The sequence below is a fragment of the Dromiciops gliroides genome, chromosome 1 (assembly GCF_019393635.1).
Source record: "Dromiciops gliroides isolate mDroGli1 chromosome 1, mDroGli1.pri, whole genome shotgun sequence".
In the NCBI taxonomy this organism is placed as follows: Eukaryota; Metazoa; Chordata; class Mammalia; order Microbiotheria; family Microbiotheriidae; genus Dromiciops; species Dromiciops gliroides.
The window spans coordinates 429543441-429556941 of record NC_057861.1 but is presented as its reverse complement, the minus strand read 5'-3'; the positions used below and the strand labels follow the sequence as shown (position 1 = coordinate 429556941).

Sequence of the window (13501 nt, the reverse complement as noted above, 5' to 3'; positions counted from 1 at the left end):
TTTTTTTCCCTTGTGGATTTAACAGAGAAATGGGATCCAGTGGGAAAGAACTTTACATAGTCATCTGGAGGAACAATATTCTCAATCTCATTTTTTTTTTTTTTAGTGAGGCAATTGGGGTTAAGTGACTTGCCCAGGGTCACACAGCTAGTAAGTGTTAAGTGTCTGAGGCTGGATTTGAACTCAGGTACTCCTGACTCCAGGGCCAGTGCTCTATCCACTGCGCCACCTAGCTGCCCCTCAATCTCATTTTAATTAAGATCTTTCAGGACCTTGAACCCACCCACCTGAATAATTTACCTTTATTCTCACAATTTTCCATCCTGAATCCAGAATGCCATGTTCTTCCTCCTAGCCTTGTCTCTGATTCTTTGGCCATGCTCTATTATATTCCTGAAGCCCTCCTCTGTTTTGGGGATTACTGGGGACATCAATACTATGGAGGACATATCTTTCCAAAATGCTGAGCAGTAGGGAAAATGGGTATTTTGTTCCTCTTCTTTCACTTGGGACCATCTAGATGCCAAGATGAATAAGCATCTAACCAAAGCTAGAGCCTAAGAACATATGAATTCATGAGAGGAACAAAGGAAGGGGAAATATTTCAGATAGCCTGCATTGCATTAAATCACATGGTGGGTGAGCGGGGGCAGAGCAGTAGATGAACAGTTATAAATGGTCTAACACATCGCAGGCTCTTAGCCAATCTCATCCTGTGCTTTATCCACCCGCACCCTGCCTTATCACTATAAAACACAATATATGTTTATGTTTAATAAATTGAATACTTAGGGTAATAATAGAAATTGCTGGTGGAGTCTTTTATTTTTTTTTTTAATGTAAACATCACAGAATGTCATAGAGATCTTCTGGTTCAATACTGTCATTTTATTGTTGAGGAAACCAAGGCCCAGATGTGTGAAAGTCATCTATCTAATCAGTGATGGAGACTGGACGGGAATTCAGAGCCACTGGCTTTTTCCCCCCAGAGTTCTTTCCTAAAAAAGCCTGATATGGGCCAATCAGTGGGAATAGTTTTTCTCACTCAGAGGCAAGCCAAGATCATGCCCACTATAATTCTATTACATGCAAATGGATAAAAGCTCTCATTCCTCAAAGCCTGGGAGGGCTATCTCTGGACAGTACTCCACCCAACCTGGCTAGTGGGACTTTTCTCTTTAGCTCTTGGATTGTGATGCCCTTTGGGGATGAGTCTAGCTGTTGTGGATTGTCGGGAGTATGTCAGGCCTGAAGCTACATATGTTAAACAGTGAGGAAGAGGATTTATTTTTAGATATCAGTGGCCTAGCTGCCCTGGGCAGGCTTGGTCTCCTCCTCCTTCCTTGACCAGTAAGAAGAGCATATTATTTCCTGTCTCAAGATTCTGGGGGTCATTGAACACATGCAAGGAATGGGGTGACATACTTATGAAACAGTTCTCGGTGAATGGAAACAAGATGATTCGAGAACGATTTCTTCTCAAAACAATTTCCTCAGCACCCACCCTTTCCTCCCACCATGGAACCCATCCTGAAGGGATGCCAAGAATGGAAATAACAAAAATATAAACACACACAAAGAGCTTTACACCTTCAAAGGACTCTCAAAAGAACATGGTGCCCATCAGTTAACCCTCCAATACCCTACCACCTGAAGTGAAAGCCGAGTCTTAGTGCTTAATTCCTGATTTGTTTTCAGATCCAGCTAGTTGGGGAGTGGAGGACAGGGAGAGTGAAAACTGGGGCTCTGAGAAGACCTCACCTTTCCCTATTTTCTTGGTGATTCTGCTCATCCCTGAATGGGAGCCCTGAGAACCCAACCTTTTACTCAGACCTTCCCATTGGTACACAATGAAAAACTTTCTTGACTCCCAAAGCAGTGAGGAAGAGAAAATAGACCCATCTACTGACCACTCTCTATCTCTGTCTTTCTCTGTGTTTAAAAGCAGTCCATCCATCAAGATCCAGCTCAAATCTTTACATCTATCTATGAAGCACTCTGCAATAACCCCTAACCAAAGACAGCTCTTCTCTCCTCTGAAATTCTACTACATTTAGGACCATAGATTTAGAGCAGGAAGGGAACTCAGAGGCCTTCTAATCCAAGTGTCCAACACACTACTCCCTTCCCCATTGTATGGCCCACAGCAGTTCAAAAGGCAACTGAGAAATATTTAACAAAATAAATACAAATACAACAGAACATAGATAATGTTAATATATGATTTTCTAAGTCAATATGCAGCATACAAGGATCCCTGTATATGGTTTAGTGGACTCGATTTCTTTTTGAATTTGATACCACTTTTCCAGTCTAACTTCCTTATTTTATGAGTAAATTGAGGCCATGAGAATTGAAGTGACTTGCCCAAGGTAAGTAGAAGAAATGGGATTTGAATTCAACTTCCCTCACTCTTCCAGATCTAGTATGGCCTCTTTTAGCTATACCACTCACCTAGTACTTGTTAAAGATGTCCTCAAACAGGAACTGTCCACTTTTCACTGTCTTGTTCATTTAATGCTGCCTAGAAAGAGCTACTTCATCTTTCATGCTCTGCTGCCTTTATGGAGTCAGTCAAGTGTTTTCCCCAACGGCTCATTAAGAGGGGGCAACAGGGCTATGCAGGAAGGATACAGCCACAGTTAAAATCTAAATTTTGCTTCATAGAAGCACGACAGACTTGTGTAAAGTTTCTGTTACCACTCCCAAGAAATTCTGGAATCAACCATGGCCAGAATATCATGGTATACAGCTAGGCAAATTGCATACCACTCAAATTTCATCACGCCTCAATTTTTCCAACTGTAAAATACTTCTCTGCTTGACTTTGTTGTTATGAATGCTTAGCACAGTGTCTGGCCCACAGTAGGTTCTTGATAAATGCTAATTGACTGATTGTTGCAAGGATCAAAGAAAAGGATGATATGAATCATTCAGGTGTGGCCTCAATCAGATTAAAATATAATTGTGAAATGTTTAACAAAACAAATCTAAAAACACATGCTTTTCTAGGTCAATATGTGATTAATATATTGACCCAGAACACCACATATTATCTATATTTTATGGTATTTTTATTTATTTTGTTAAATATTTTCTAATTACATTTTAATCTGGTTTTGGCCACATTCAGGAGTGTTGTGGGTCTCATGCAGTGTGCATAAGCTGTTATATTTAACATCTCTATTCTATACCATAAAGTATAATGATCAGGAATGAAATAATAAAGAAGCACCAATTATCTTTTGGGGGGCAGCTAAGTGGCACTGTGGATAGAATGCCAGACCTCAAGTCAGGAAAACTCATCTTCCTGAGTTCAAATCTGGCCTTAGACACAAATTAGCTGTGTGACTCTGGGCAAGTAATTTAACTCTTCCTCAGTTTCCTCATCTGTCAAATGAACCGGAAAAGGAAATGGCAAACCACTTCAGTATCTTTGCCAAGAAAACCCCAAAGGGGCTCATGGAGACTCAGAAACACTGAACAACAAAAAAAAGCAGTGGGTCTGACAATTGGATCTATAGAATTAGGGAAACAGGGCTACTCTTCTATTTTGCTTACACTTTGCACCACACAGGTCAGAATTAATTGTCTTCTACCTCATGATGTATGTAGAGGTTTTGTCTCCTCACCTAGAATGTAGCTCTTTGAGAACAGAAGTCATGTCAGTTTTTTGGGGGGCCCCTAAAACACCTAAAATGAAATACGGGGAACATAGTAGGTCTTTAAAAATGCTTGGACTGATTATGTTCTGGCAAGATAAACATACTACATTCTTTTAGATTTGCAGAGCACCCACAGTATAATGCATGAGTCCTAAAAAACAACAGACATTTATTTCCCTATGCACACATAAACATGTTTTAAGTTAACTCAACTACGAAATGGAACACTGCCAAGTTTGGGGGGTAATGTTTAAACATATACTGCATAAGAAATACAAAGGGACTGAATCGTGTCACTGTCTGTTTATTTTCTTTTTAGAAAAGGACTGATGATTTCAGGGACTGAAGTGTTTTATTTGCCAACTCTTCAAAATCCAGGGAAAAAGGATGAAGTATCTTTCCAAAAACAATAGTATCCAATAGAGTGCATAGTCTTAGTTTAAATTGTCTACAATTGTTCCTTTCAATTTTATAAGTCCAGGCCATCAATTTAGACAGAGTACATTAACCTAAGTTAAAATGGCTTGTTCTTTGTCAAGAACCAATGCATGCTACTACAGTTCTATCATACCTTATAATTTACAGTTTCCTCACAATTACCCTGTGAGGCAGGAAGTGCAAATATCATTGCATACCCAAGTTAACAGATGAGAAAATTGATGCTCAGAAAAGTTAAATGACCGGTTCGAGGTCCCATAGCTAGAGCCAGGATTTGTCTTGTGGATCCAGGTTCAGTGTTTGTTACTATGCTGTCTCTCACAACCGCAATATGATTCCAAAGTACCTGATGGCATACAGTTCAATTCAATAAGCATGTATTGTCTATTATACACAAGCTTAAATTAACTGGAAGGAAAAAAACCACATTTGCCAGAAATCTTGGCACCTGGACTCAATGGGCATTTGTTCAAGGATTCCACAGTTGCTGTCTCTCCACAGCCAGCTTTGAGTCCTAAGTGACAGGTTAAAGCAGTTATAAAGCTCAGCGTTTTAACAGCAACCTGGACAACAGGTAACCATTATGTGGGGCAAACAATGGTGTTATTGAAGAGGCTTCCCAAGATTGTTTGGGAAGTACATACTTGTTTGAACAAACCGACCAGACCCCACTGGGCAGCACCTATGTGGTTCCTATAATAGAGAAATGCTCCTTCTACCTCCCTTTAAATACTCTGAAACAAGTACCTTTTGTGCATTTTCTGGGCCCTCAGTGAGATAACATTCACCTTTTGAAATGTGAAATGGGACAGATAGTAGGAAAATAGAAGTGAGAGAGATAGAAGAGGAAGAGAGATGAAGAAAGAGAAAAAGAGAGACAAAGATGGAAATAGAAGTGAGAGAGATAGAAGATGAAGAAAGAGAAAGAAATGGAAATAGTGAGAGAGATAAAAGAGAGATGAAGAGACAGATGAAGAGAGACAGATGGAAATAGAAGTGAGATAGAAGAGAGATGAAGAGAAAGATAAAGACAGACATGAAAATAGAAGTGAGAGATAAAAGAGAGACAGAAGAAAGAGAAAGAGAGAGACAGATAAAGAGAGACAAAGATGGAAATAGAAGTGAGAGAGATAGAAGAAAGATGAAGAAAGAGAAAGAGATGGAAATAGAGAAATAGAAAAGAGATGAAGAAAGAGAAAGAGAGACAGATGGAAACAGAAGTGAAAGTGATAGAAGAGAGATGAAGAAAGAGAGAGAGAGACAGACAGAGATGGAGGTAGAGAGATAGAGAGAAACAGGACAGAGACAGAGAGAGACAGCAAGAAGCTTTATTATCATTAAAAACAAAAGGGGTAAATATCACCTACCACCCATTTGAGGAGGCATTTTCCTTAAATCAAGAATTGGTCCTTAATTCCACCTCCCAACCCTATACCATTCCCACTTCACTTCCAAAGTCCCAGACCACCACAGACTAAAAGTCTTGTGCTCTGCACAGTTACTGTGAACAGCTTTTAATGGAAGCAGTTTACTATACCTCTCATCAGACTTTTTACCTAATGGGTGAGTGATTCAAAGATTTGGGTGATTGAAGGGAGAAGAAGAGAAGCAGAGGGAGAATTTTTCAAGTTACCTTCTGATAACCAAATATGAAGATATTAACTTGAATTGGAAAATTGTAGCTAGCTTGGAATTCCTTATTCGGGTGGATTTGGACGTAGGAATGCTGCCCTGGAGGAGGTCACAGAGCTTGGATTTCAAAAGGAACCACAGATCATAGAAGCCATTTCAAATATACTACTCTGTAACCTTGCCCTTTCTAACAAAAAAATAGCCGATCATGCACCAATGAGCTCTGCTTATGGGGGTTCCTGGATGAAGGATTCCCTCCGACTTCATGTCAAGGACGTGGAGGATGGAGAAAGCTGTCTCTAGGGTGTCACTTTCATGACCTTCTGCAGTGAGGTGTGTTACCTGCTTGGCATCTGATAAATCAGTTACCAAAGTGGACCTTGGGCTTTCTGGCTTCAGAGGAGTCACAGTAATTCTCAAAACAGAACACATTTTAAAAAATTCAGAGGAGACTGCTGCAAAATTTAGGCAAAGGAACTTTCAGTTCAGACTTGCATTACAGGAAAAGAGTAATAATTAAAACGCGGCTCAAATACCTACTTAAGCAAAAGACAGTCATTGTTTTGTGCCAACCTGAACCCCGGCTGGTGAACACCAGGACTTTCTGTGGTTAACTGAAGGAAATAGACGTTTTAGACTTCAATATCCTACTCCCTTTATTAAAGTGCTTTGGAAGAAATATGGTCCTTTGACTATTTTCCTGGGGTGAATAAATGGAAAGGTTCGTGATAGCCTTCATTTCTATAGGGCTGTACAATTTATGGAGTTCTTTCTTTCCTTGTAGCAAGTCAGGTATGAGGGTGGCACATGGTAATTCTAGAATCCTTCAGTTACTGGAATTCAATAGCTTCATGACCTTTGCAATCCACTTTAAAAAGAAAACTGCTTGGGGCAGCTAGATGGCGCAGTGGATAGAGCACCGGCCCTGGAGTCAGGAGGACCTGAGTTCAAATCCGGTCTCAGACACTTAACACTTACTAGCTGTGTGACTCTGGGCAAGTCACTTAACCCCAGTTGCCTCACTAAAAAAAAAAAAAAGAAAGAAAACTGCTCAGCTATCTCCAGCTCCCTTATAAATAAAGTAAAGCATACCTACAAGTTATACGATTATTCCAAAATGGCTTTGATTATTAATTGAATAAAAGAAACAAATAAACCTCATAAAATACTATGGTATCTTATCAGGGCTTATTTTCCCGTGCTATTTTCCCTGGCAAGATATAAGGTTGAGAATTGGAAATACTGACTTGACAACGATCATAGATTTAAAGTTAGAAGGGACCTTAGAAGTCATCTAGACCAAAGCTTCTTAAACTCTGGGTCGTGACTCCATATGGGGCCATGAAAAATTTGGCAACAGTAAAAGGTTATGTATACCTATTTTATATACTTTTATACCTGGGGTCATGTAAAAGTTTCTCTGGAGAAAAGCAGTCATGAGGGGAAAAAGTTTTTAAGAAGTCCCGCTCTAGACCAAAATGCCTCATTTTACAGATAAGAAACCACGGTCAAGTGGCTTGTCCAAAGACACACTGGTACTAAGTGGCAGAACCAGGATTTCAATTTAGGCCCTCTAAGAAGTTCAAATATTACCTACTCTCATTAGAATATTTAGCATCTCTGCTCCCTACATTATCCACCTGTCTGAATGTACTCAGCAAAGATATTTGACAGTAAAAAAATCAACCCAGTAATTTCTAGGGAGAGTCTCCTGATTTCCTTCTTCTACAGAGTGTAGTAGAAAGGGTAAGAAAGAGAGGAAAGAGTCAAGAGATCTGGGTCTTGGTCTAGATTGTTCCATCAACTGGTTATTTTACTTTGAGCAAGTCACTTTCACTCTCTGCATTACTGTTTCCTCACTGGTAATATAAGGAGGTTGTACCAGACAATTATCCCTTCTAGTTCTCAAATCTGATTTCTAGTTATTATCTCTTTTTATTACCCTAGAGAGATCTCCTAGGAAACAGCATATTGGACAAATCCTGAACAGAGCAGAAAGTTGAGTTCCATTTACCTAAGCCTCTCTTAGCACCATGTAAGCATAAATTTTTTTTCATTCATTTCATTCATTCATTCATTCATTTTATTCATTCATTCATTCATCCATTCACTCACCCTAGGGGGTTATTCTGTTTTCTTGCCTTCCCTCAAAAAACGATACTTCTTTCAGCTGCTACAAAATTCTGGGTTCTTAGACAATGGGGACAATGACCAGAATTTTCACCCCTTTCCCCTACCCCCTCCATAACTATTCTGCAGTGGACCTTGTTCTCAATAGTTGAGGAGCAGGTAGAAACTCTCCTCTCTCACTCCCTCTCCTCTCCTCTTCTCGGAGAGGAAGAAATGTCATATCAACCAAATTTTGAGCCCATAGTATTGGAGGGCACAATTGTCTGCCTCATAGGTCAAGGCAAGGATGACAGAAAACTACTCACCTACCTACAGGAGGAGTAAGAGGTGGAGGTCATTGTGAGATGTATAAACAAGAGCAAAATATCAGAAAGATATGGCAAGACATAAAGCACCATGCAGGAAAAGGAGAAAATATATTCCTAAGAGAAGTTTTCTCTTCCCCTGCCAACATCTCATTCCTTCTCATTTGAAATGTGTTCAATTCAATTCAACAAGCATTAATTTTGTAACTATTATATGTCAGGCATTGTCAAAGTAGTGCTGGGATAGATACAAAGATAAAATCAACAAGTATTTATTAAGCACTTACTATTTGCCATGCAATGTGCACAGAGACTAGGTAGAAGACAAATTTCAAAGCAGGATATAGGAAGGGGATAGAGGGGGAAATCAGGAGAGACCTCCTCTAGGAGATAGTTCTCAAGCCGTGTCTAAAGAGAAACACAAAGAGGTGCCAGGCTATGACAGTAGAGTTTGAATCCAGCTTTAGTGTTCCTGCACTTGACTCTTATCCTGTGCTTGAAGGGATCAAGGTGTAAGAGCAGATTTGAGAGGCCCAGAGGACTATCACATGAAGGATCTCAGGTCAGTGGTGACCTGATTATTTATATTGGAAAGATCACTGGACTTGGGAGTTTGAAGTCAGCTTGAAATCCTAGTTCCACCATTTAACAAAAGTGGGAACTTGGGTAAATCACTACCTCTCTGAGTCTCCCTTTCTTCCTCTATAAAATTGGCATAATTAACACTTGCACTACCTGTTTCATCATAAGGTCTTTGTGAAGAAATTACTTTGTGGGATGTAAAGCTCTTTGAATGAACTGGTAGTAGCATTAGTATGTGCCTGGCCCAGAATGAAGAGGAATTAATTAACAGCAAAGCATTAAGGTCAGGGACTGGACTTGTGATTTCATTAATACTGGGAACTTCCAAGTGAGAACTCCTTTATTAGACTATGAGATCTTTTTTTTTCTGGGGCAATGAGGGTTAAGTGACTTGCCCAGGGTCACACAGCTAGTTAAGTGCCAAATGTCTGAGGCTACATTTGAACTCAGGTCTTCCTGAATCCAGGGCAGGTGCTTTATCCAGTGCACCACCTAGCTGGCCCCTAGACAATGAGATCTTTAAGAACAGGGATGTCTTTTGCCTCTCTTTGTATCCCTGGGGCTTAGCACAGCGCCTAGTATAGAGTAGGCACTTAAATATTTATTGACTAAGGAAATTTTTTTTCTACCATTATAGGTTGGCACCTTCTCTGCAATAGAAAGTCTTAGAGAACTTCCCAGGACACTGTGAAATTAAGTTGCCCAGGGTTACACAGTCAGGATGCACTGGGGTGAGACTTGAACCCAGGTCTTCTTAGCTTCCTGTCAGCACTCTATTAGAGCCTCTCACAGCATCTATTTTCTCTCTTTTGGCTTCTCCAGGGACACACCCATTCCTCATGCTCAGGGGTTCAGAGCGCATTAGTACAGGATACTATAGCAGCTATTGTATTTTTATTTGACATACTTTAAGGCTATACCATTTGAACATAACTGCACCAAATTATGCTTGGTCTTAATTAGTGTGAACAATAAATTCTGAGATGTGGTTGAATTATTTGAATATGGACTTCAGGTTTCCATTGAGCAGATACCAATTACTACCTTTTACATAATTATAATTTCAAATAGTGTGAATTGAAATACATATTATGGGATTCAGTATTTTACCCATTTGGAACTTTGCTGTACTTTGATTTTAGAGGGGGAAAAAATTCCTTAACTGAAACCGTGAAACTTTGTACTTGGTTTCTCTTTCCAAATGTAATGGTAAAAACTGGATGGGGAAAGCCTCTTTATTCTTTGTCAAGAGGCACATTTGTTTCTGAAAATATACAAGAAACTGATCTGTGTATGTGCAGTCAGGATCCCCAGCATTCTGCTGATTATGCTGATTTTGAACCAAGAGGGTGAATAGCATTTATTTTGGGGTAAAACCAACCCAGCCTGGCTAGGAAGTCTGACCAACTTTCTAGTCTTGTTATTTCAGCAGGATTCATGTCATTTTTCTATACATAGAAAAGAACCAAAGTTGCCATTTTTAGGAAACATGGGCATCATGAAAAGACCTCTCTGCAGTAGGTAGGGCAAAAATTAAGAATCTGGGGGATGGAAGGGTCAGAGGAGGGAAAGGAAAACATTCCCAATCTGAATATGGAATTCATTTGCATTGTAATCCCAAGTGGAAAGTGCACTCATTTCCTCTTGATCTGTGATTGGGTTCCTCCCACTCGCTCTTGTTTCTCATGAACAATGAATGGAAACACTCACATGTAAGAATTTCAACAGCCCTCTTCAAGACAGATGTTTTGGAAACCACTAAAAAGATTCTTGTCGTATAAAGCACATAATGCATTTTTACAGTCCATTCATCTCCAAAGCCTTACAACGAATTATTCTTCAAGCTAAATATTAGCTGTTAACTCAAATACTTTGCAATTTAGCAGTCTTGTTTTATGTGTCCTCTTCAAGCAAAATAATATTTCCTTTGAGGAAGGGTGGGTTAGTAAAAGCTAAACATGGATGTCAGAGGCATCTTTATCCAGCACAGAATCTAATGTCAAAAATGTCCTACGATGCTCCTAATGATGAGCTTATGCTGTGTTCAGTTCCTCTGCTGAATAAATTGCTTGCAGGAAGTCAGTTAGACAGTTGGGGAAGAAAATGAAATCTTTTAAGCCCCAGGGCACCATTTAGTACATTGTTACTTTAGTTTACTAAATGGTACTCTGGTGACCTGAATTATTGCTTAATATATATTAAGCGCCCACATGAGTCTCTGCTCATCTGATAGTGCCTAGCTTATTCCCCCAAAGAAACTTACTATAAACTTTGCTCTTATTTAAAAATGGGATGCGCAGCAGAACTACTGAAGTCATTACCGGATCCACCTGGATGAATTGTTGAAAGGCCAGTCAAGAAGAATTTACTTCTTTTTTCAAATACTCCTATTAAATGAAAAAAAAAATACACTGAATTAAACCTTTACTGACAGCAGGTCATAAAACATTGTTCTTGGAGGTATTCAAATGACCATGAAGAGGCCTCATAAAAAAATTGTTTAATATAGAGATCTGGTCAATTAGCAGGAGTGAGTGGCATCCCACCATTTTATATGCACAAAAGGTCCCAGAGAAAGACTGCAGCAGATGCTAGGAAAGTCTGAATTCCTTAGTTGATGTGTGGCTTAAGCCAGGGCTACAAGATGATCTATACAGTCAGAGAGGCAGAAGTATGTCTGAGTAAAAAAAATGAAGATTGATATAAATGTTATTTATATCAATATTACACACATCAGCTTTAATAAATCACCTATTAGGGGCAGCTAGGTGGTGCAGTGGATAAAGCACTGGACCTGGATTCAGGAGGACCTGAGTTCAAATCTGGCCTCACACTTGACACTTACTAGCTGTGTGACCCTGGGCAAATCACTTAACCCTCACTGCCCCTCAAAAAAACCAAAAATCAAACAAAAAAATAAATCACCTATTAGAGCAGTTCCATGAGAAACCTGTTTGCTTTTTCCAGCACAGATCAAGTTATCAAGGGGTTAACATGGTAGTGTGAGAAAATAATGGGGTTTTGGGGGACACCCCTGCCCCCCCCCCACACACAGAGGAACTCTGGCTGGTTTTGCAGGGCCAGCCCAGAGTCAGGAGAATTTTTTTTTTTTATTTTTTAGTGAGGCAATTGGGGTTAGGTGACTTGCCCAGGGTCACACAGCTAGTAAGTGTTAAGTGTCTGAGGCCGGATTTGAACTCAGGTACTCCTGACTCCAAGGCCGGTGCTCTATCCACTGTGCCACCTAGCTGCCCCGAGTCAGGAGAATTTCAAAGGAAATGTAGATCGACATTCCTAACTAACTAAAGGAAGTTAACTAACCTAAGACCACCTTCAAGTCATGTCAATCAATGGACTTGAATGCTACCAGTCAATTAGCTTGGAGCAGTGTGTAGAGACTGCCTCTAGTCAGGACCAGCAGGGAGCTCCTGCTCTCACAGGCACAGGAATTCTCTTTTTTTTGGCCTGAGACTCTGAGGTGGTGGCAGCACCTTGTGCTAGGTATGTAGGAATTCAGAACTTTCTGAACTCAAAGTGTTCTCTCTTTATTAATGTTTAATATACTTTAATAAATGCTTAATGCCCCAAAACTGGTGCTAAAGGTTCTAATTTATAAGTAACAACTATATTAGGAACCCCGGCTAATTTTCTCCAAACTTGGGACAGAAATAACACAACCACACATATAATTTTACCCGTCACAGTTTAAGAGAAAGAATGCTATAAACTTAAGAGTCCAGAGATTTGCTGTATAACCATTGGCTCTTTCAGTATCAGTTTGCTCATCTGTAAAATGTGGGCTAAAATATGTGCAATACCTATGTCACAGGATTATAAGAATCCAATGAAATGAGGTATGTCAAACACTTTCTAAGTCTTAAAACTATGTAGGTGTCAGGATTATTATTTAGGAGCATGCAGAACCATCTCCAAGAGGTTTCTGGGATACTGGTTCTGCTGCAGGGTATTCAGCACTTTCAAAGGATAATCCACTGAAGTTCCTGCCCAGAATTTTCATAGACTTTTCACAATACCACCAAAGGCTGGAGGGGGGAAAAAAACTATGAGAAAATGCACAGAGGCAAAATCACAGACAGAAAGGGTCCTGCAGACACTTGAAGGCGTTCAGTTGGTCATATTACTTTTAACACTGATGCAACCAGAATTGCATTGAGCCAGGCAAGCTGATGCACGTGAACCTGGTTTATGTGTACACTTTCAAAGCTGCATGCCTATCTTTAATGGTCTCATTTTGTGAACATACTCAGCGAGTTGCATTTTTATCTCTTTCCTTTTTTCCCAACTGAGGGCCATTTACAGATCATTAAGTTCCAAGTTCATAAGAGCTCATTTTTTTTTTTTAGTGGAATGGGCATAGATTAGCAGCAACTCTAAAAACAAACATGTGAAAGACATTTTCTAAAAGCCAACCTGATGATATTTTCCATGAACAATTAAAACACATTGTCAAGAACTTTGGAAAATCGAAAAAGAGCATTATAAAAGCTGCTTTGCATCTTGCATCTTCAGCTTACAGTTGCAAATTATTTTTTTACAACCCTGGGCAAGTCATTTCAACTCTCCAGGTCTTCTTCATTCCCACATCTATAAAGTGAGGGGGTTGGGCTAGGTATCCCTAAGGTCTCTTTCAGCTCTAACAGTGTAAAAGTCCCTTTTAGGGAAAATCATGACTTGGCTCATGTACCTAGAAGTCAAATCATTTTCACACTGAAGCCCGAGGATTCCTTT

The 13501-nt window shown here is 39.7% G+C and overlaps 1 protein-coding gene across 7 annotated transcripts in view; it reads right to left on the bottom strand.

The window, feature by feature from the left end:
- Positions 1 to 13501, bottom strand: part of LHFPL2 (LHFPL tetraspan subfamily member 2) — a 254259-nt gene that overhangs the window by 84111 nt on the left and 156647 nt on the right. For 5 of the 7 annotated variants that reach the window (XM_043978580.1, XM_043978577.1, XM_043978576.1 and 2 more), the window contains one exon: positions 11016 to 11139. The exons of the other annotated variants lie outside the window; for them this stretch is intronic. The gene's annotated coding sequence lies outside the window, so the exon portion shown is untranslated. The remainder of the gene's footprint in view (positions 1 to 11015; positions 11140 to 13501) is intronic. 7 annotated transcript variants of the gene reach the window in all.